The sequence below is a fragment of the Stegostoma tigrinum genome, chromosome 11 (genome assembly GCF_030684315.1).
Source record: "Stegostoma tigrinum isolate sSteTig4 chromosome 11, sSteTig4.hap1, whole genome shotgun sequence".
In the NCBI taxonomy this organism is placed as follows: Eukaryota; Metazoa; Chordata; class Chondrichthyes; order Orectolobiformes; family Stegostomatidae; genus Stegostoma; species Stegostoma tigrinum.
This window is the reverse complement of record NC_081364.1, coordinates 13,971,015-13,977,014: the sequence shown is the minus strand read 5'-3', so window position 1 is coordinate 13,977,014 and position 6,000 is coordinate 13,971,015.

Here is a 6,000-nt window from a genome sequence, read left to right as displayed (position 1 = left end):
ACGTCCCAACTCCTTTCCTCAAATATCTGAGCTTTGAAGGCAAGCCTTCTTAACCACCCTGTCTATATGTGTTGCAAACTTCAAAGAATTATGTACTCAAGCTCGCTCTGTTCTACAACTTTACCCAATGCCCTACTTTTAATTGTATAAGTCTTGTCTTTGTTTGTTTTACCAAAATGTAATACCTTGCGTTTATCCAAATTAAACTCCATTTGACACTCTTCAGCCCATTAACCAATTGATCAAGATCGCTTTGTAATCTTAGATTAACTTTTTCACTCTCTACTCTACCACCAATCATGGTGTCATCTGCAAACTCACTAACCATGCTTTCTATGTTCTCATCTAAAACATTTATGTGAATAATAAATAAAAGTTGACCCAGCACCAATCCCTGTGAAACACTGCTGACCACAAGCCTCCAGCCTGAAAAACAACCCTCCACCATCACTCTGTCTCCTGCCATGAAAGCAAGTTTTGTAACCAGTTGGCAAATTCACCCTAAATCCCATGTGATCTAACTTTACTAATTAGTCTGCCATGTGAAACCTTGTCAAAGGCTTTTCAAATCGGATCAGCCCATGCTTGCAAGATTCTTCTTAGCTGTGTCAGAATCGCTGTTTCAGACCCACGTTACACAAAATATTACTTACTCTTCCAGGATTTTCCAAACTAAACTTCCAGTGCAGGATCCATCCCAACAGAGGCAGTCCAGCACTGTGCAGGCAGGGCCAGAATAAATGTTTTGCAGAAACCAAATCTCTTTTTACAACACCCCAATTGCTACATTCCAATAAAGGAACACAGTTCAAAGATCCTAAAGCCTCTTTGACAGCTACTGAGAGAAACGTTAAGGGGCTAAGAGTGGCAGATAAATGGGTGAAGGTGTAGAGTGGCAGGTGGATGAAGGGTACAGTGGGAGCAACATGGGCGAGTAGTATGTGAGGTGAGTTGATAGAGGGAGTGCGATAAGTGGGGGTGGGGTGTGTTATTGCTTAGTTGTGATGAGTTGATCGGTTTGTCACTATTTGCATTGTAGTGTTGTGACAGCTTTACACCATTTACATAAATGATTTGGATGTGAACATACATGGTATGGTTGGTATGTTTGCAAATGACACCAAAATTGGTGGTGTAGCGGACAGCGAAGAAGGTACATTGGCCCATCTGATCAAGATCCCAATGGGCCAAGGAGTGGCAGATGGAGTTTAATTTAGATGAATTTCAGATGCTGCATTTTGGAAAGGCAAATCAGGGTAGGACCTAACGGTGAGGTCCTGGGGAGTGTTGCTGAACAGAAAGACCTTGGAGTACAGGTTCACAGTTCCTCGGAAGTGCAGTCCCAGGTAGACAGGATGGTGAAGAAGACGTTGGGTATGCTAGCTGTGATTGGTCAGTTCATTGATTGCAAGAGTTGGGAGGTCATGTTGCAGCTGTACAGGACATTGGTTAGGCCACTTTTGGAATACTGTGTGCAATTCCCATCTCCTTGCTTTAGGAAGGATGATGTGAAACTTGAAAGAGTTCAGAAAAGATTTACAAGGATGTTGCCAGGATTGGAGGGTTTGAGTTATAGAGAAAGACTGAATAGACTGGGGTTATTTTCCGGGAAGTATCGGAGGCTGGGTGGTGACCTTATAGAGGTTTATAAAATCTTGAGGGGCATAGATAGGGTGAATAGTTAAGGTCTTTTTCCCAAGATAGGGCAGTCCAAAGCTAGGGGGCATAGGGTAAAGGTAAGAGGGGAAAGATTTAAAAAGGGCCTAAGGTGAAATTTTTTCCACACAAAGGGTGTGTGTATGGAATGAGCTGCAAGAGGAAGTGGTGGAGGCTGGTACAACATTTAAAAGGCCTCTGGATGGGTATATGAATAGGAAGGGTTTAGAGGGATATGGGCCAAATGCTGGCAAATAGGACTAGGTTTATTTAGGATATCTGATCAGTGTGGACAAGTTGGATCAAAGTGTCTGTTTCAATGCTGTACATCTGTATGACTCCAAGACTTGATATATTATTGAGCCAGGTACCAGGATGGAATCACATGACCAACTTGTATCTTATACATTCCAAAAAAGCAAGCTATAGTCCAAGTGTGTATACACCAGTCTATAACTGCAAGCTGCAATATCAACTATTAAATAAACCTGCGTGAGATGCCCAAGTAAACAATGCACATTACTTAGTCCCTGTTACTTGTCAAAAATGCAAGAAAATTAATGTGGTGGTCAGTGATGGAGATTTTTCTTTAAAACAAGGCATTGAAGCAATTTTACACATCACAGGAGAAGGCCTCAAACAACACTTGAAGAAGTTCAAAATTTACAACTACATTTGGACCCAAGAACAAAAGAAAAACTACAGGGAAAGTGAGTACTTGGTCTGTAAAAAAGAAATTTTAAACATGCTCAAGCTATTGACAGAAGTAACATGGAACATAATGAAAAAGCAATGAAAGAATCACATTTGCTGGATCTCCAAACAGTGTAAACTTACAGTAGCAAGACCACTATAAATCCCTAGGTATCAATAGCGTTTACAAAAGGAAAAGAACATCAGAAAAAGCAACTGATAAATTTCCTGGGATGAATCAGAAAACCACAGATATCCTATACAGATTTAAGCTCTTTGAGCAAAGGATGGAGCTACACATTTTAGGCTTAATTGTTGCAGAATCAATTAAGCAAGCAAGAAAATAGAGATATTTGTTCGAAACAAGGGGTTGCTTAAAGGTAACTCTTTAAGAGAACCAGAGAAACCCTGCTAAGTAATGAGAAATGCTGGAAACTCAGCTTTGCATTAAAGTTAATTTTAGATGTAACAATTTAGAACTGATGTCTTATTGTCTACATACGTGAGAATCAATTGATCAATTTGTTGGTAGGTGCCATGACAGGAATCAGGAGTGTGATTTTTCAGAGGCAGAGCTGTCTGGGTGCAACACCTCTACCTATCAAAGTCCACTTGCCAATTAATCTCATGTAGTATATATATATATACTGTTTCTCTCTTAAAGATTTGGTATTCTTGCGATTATGCCCTGTTGAATGCAAGACAAAAAAATTGAACAGCATCTCTCCTTTTTCAGCAACATCAAGTTCTGTATAAAACCAGGTTCATCAAATGTTAATACTTTTAATATCTGAGATGGACATGAAACTATGACCCAATTAATTACCTCTGGATTGCTGAGACATATATTTAGATGGCATGATATACAACTAATTGGAATCATGTGTTGTTACAGAACAGAAGAAGACCATATAACCCAGTGCTTTTGTGCTGGCTCTCCTGAGGAGCTTTTCACGTAATGCTATTCCGCCAACCCCCCTCTCACATCACTGTATATATCTCCTTAGTTAAACAGATTGGCAAATATTAAATGACCTCTCTCAAGTACAAACATAGGCTTTGTGTCCAAGTTGCTCATCTGCACATTTCCAGTTTGATTACTACAGGAGCAAGGTGGCATGCTGCTGTTTGATCAGGTTCATTGAATGGAGAAAGTTTCACTTGTATATTCATGTCTAATGGGCTACTCCATATTTTAGATTAGATTCTCTACAGTGTGAAAACAGGCCCTTCAGCCCAACAAATCCACACTGCCCCTTGAAGCATCCCACCCAGACCCAGCCCCCTATAACCCACTCACCCCTGAACACTACGGGCAATTTAGCATGGCCAATCCACCTAACCTGCACATCTTTGGACTGTGGGAGGAAACCGGAGCACCCGGAGGAAACCCACACAGACATGGGGAGAATGTGCAAACCCCAAACAGACAGTCGCCCGAGGGGGGAATTGAACACGGGTCCCTGGGGCTGTGAGGCTGCAGTGCTAACCACTGAGCCACCGTGCCGCCCCGACTTTGTGTCTGTGGATGTGCAAGATTCCACCTTGTATGTGTTCCCAAAATTGCTTGTGCTGTCTTAAAAGGAAAGAAGGAATCCTTCCTCAGCTACTCTAATTTATAAAAGGGTCAATTTTACTGGACGTGTTATATGCATTACCTCTCAGTTGGGTACAGTGCAGTGGATTTAGGGGAATGGACAGAATATATGTACAAGAGGGAAATGCATTTAAAGGTAGTTTTAAACATTGTGCTACATAGATAGGTATCTGAATCAATCTTTGCTGAGCCACTGATGAAAGTTTTGACTGCGAATGGCAGAGGGAAATGTGCCGAATGACTACAAGGACATATATTTATATAATGCCTTTAACGTAATGAAACGTCCCAAGGTTCTTCAGAAGCAATTCATAATTCAAATATGAGACTGTGTCATGTAGGTGAATATGCTTGGATGGCTAAAAACTTGGGCAAATACGTAAATTTTCTGGAATATCTTATGGGAGTTATGAAGAGAAAATTCTGGAACTTTTGTTCAACCAACTGAAAGCATGGCTGTCAATGGTGTATCAATTAAAATCAGGGATGCAAGATGCCAGAATTACAGGAGAGCAAATGTTTCCAGCGTGTGTGTGTGTGTGTGTGTGTGTGTGTGTGATATAGAGAGAGTGAGGTGGAGATGGGGGCAAAGGTGTGATTTGGAAACAAGATTGGGAATTTGAAAATCCAAGATGTTGCTTGACTGAAGCAATTGTACATCAGTGAGCACAACAGTGATCGACAGAGAAGACTAGGAGAAGGTAAGGACACAGGAAACAGATACAAGACCTCAGTTTGTGAAGAGTAGATTGTGGGGTAATACCCAGGAGTGTGCTGAAATAGAAAAATCTTGATTTCGCAAAGGCATGAGTGTGAGTTTCAGCAACAGATGAGCGAAGGCAGGAGTAAGGTTGGGTGATGCTGCAAATGTGGATAAGGTGATCTTAATGGTGGTCTATCTCAGGGTCTAATATGACACCAAATTGGTGAAGAGATTTGTTTTCCTTCAGATAATTGCCACCGTGAAGAAAAAGCATTGGCAGCTGCAGAACAGAGCTTGAAAGAGGGCTTGAAAACAATGTTGTCCATCCTCCCTATATTTAATTTGAAGTGGTCTGACAATTTAATAATAATGGAATAGTTGAGGGAGCTGTTGGTGAATTAGAGATGGGAGTCATTCGTGTACCTCTGTAAATAGTGAATGAAGCCAAAATTGGATTTATTATGAATTATCTGACAGCTGCAGAGCTTACTGAGACCACTGATCCTGAATCACAATTACAGGCCAAGAAAAACATAATACATTTATCTAGCACTTCCTCTGTTTCAGGATGCAAACAATCCAGTGCTTTTGAAATGTTGTAATACAGGAATTATAGCCTAGTTCTGCACAGTGTGGTCCCACACACAACAAAAGGCAACAATCAAATAGTCCAATTTAGTGATAACACTTGTGGAACAACAGGGCAATGGTGATGTAGTAACATCAGAGGATGTGTAAGCCAGAGATCCAGACTAATGCTTTGAGGTCCTGGGTTCAAATCTTTCCACGGCATTTGGCAGAATTTAAATTTGGTCAATAAATCTGGAATTGACAGTTACTCTCATTGATGGTGACTGTACCAGCAAACCATTAATAGCTGTAAGAAAGCCATCTGTTCTGACCTATATGTGATTTCAGACCAGTAACTCTTAATTATCCTGGACCTGGCAAGGTCCTCAGTTGAAGGGCAAATAGGGATGGGCAACAATGTTGGCCATGACAGCTCTGACTACATCCCATGAAGTAGTTTAAACATATGAAATTTTTTCTTGTTACTCTTTGAATAGTACCATGACATCTTTATGTCCAACTGAGAGAGCAGACGGAGTTTAACATTATAACAAATAACAGCAAAGCACTCACCACAACAGTCCCTGCTTCAGTCTCATTCAGCTCTTTGAAGTGGACCTGAATCTGTAATCTACAACTTAGAATCAAGAATCTTACTGTGGTGATTTATTTTATTTATTATTTCTTGAGATGTGGGTCTAACCATGCAAGGCCAGCCTTTTTTGCTCATCTCTAATTGCCCTTAAACTGGGTGATTTGAAAGGGCACATGAGAGTCAACT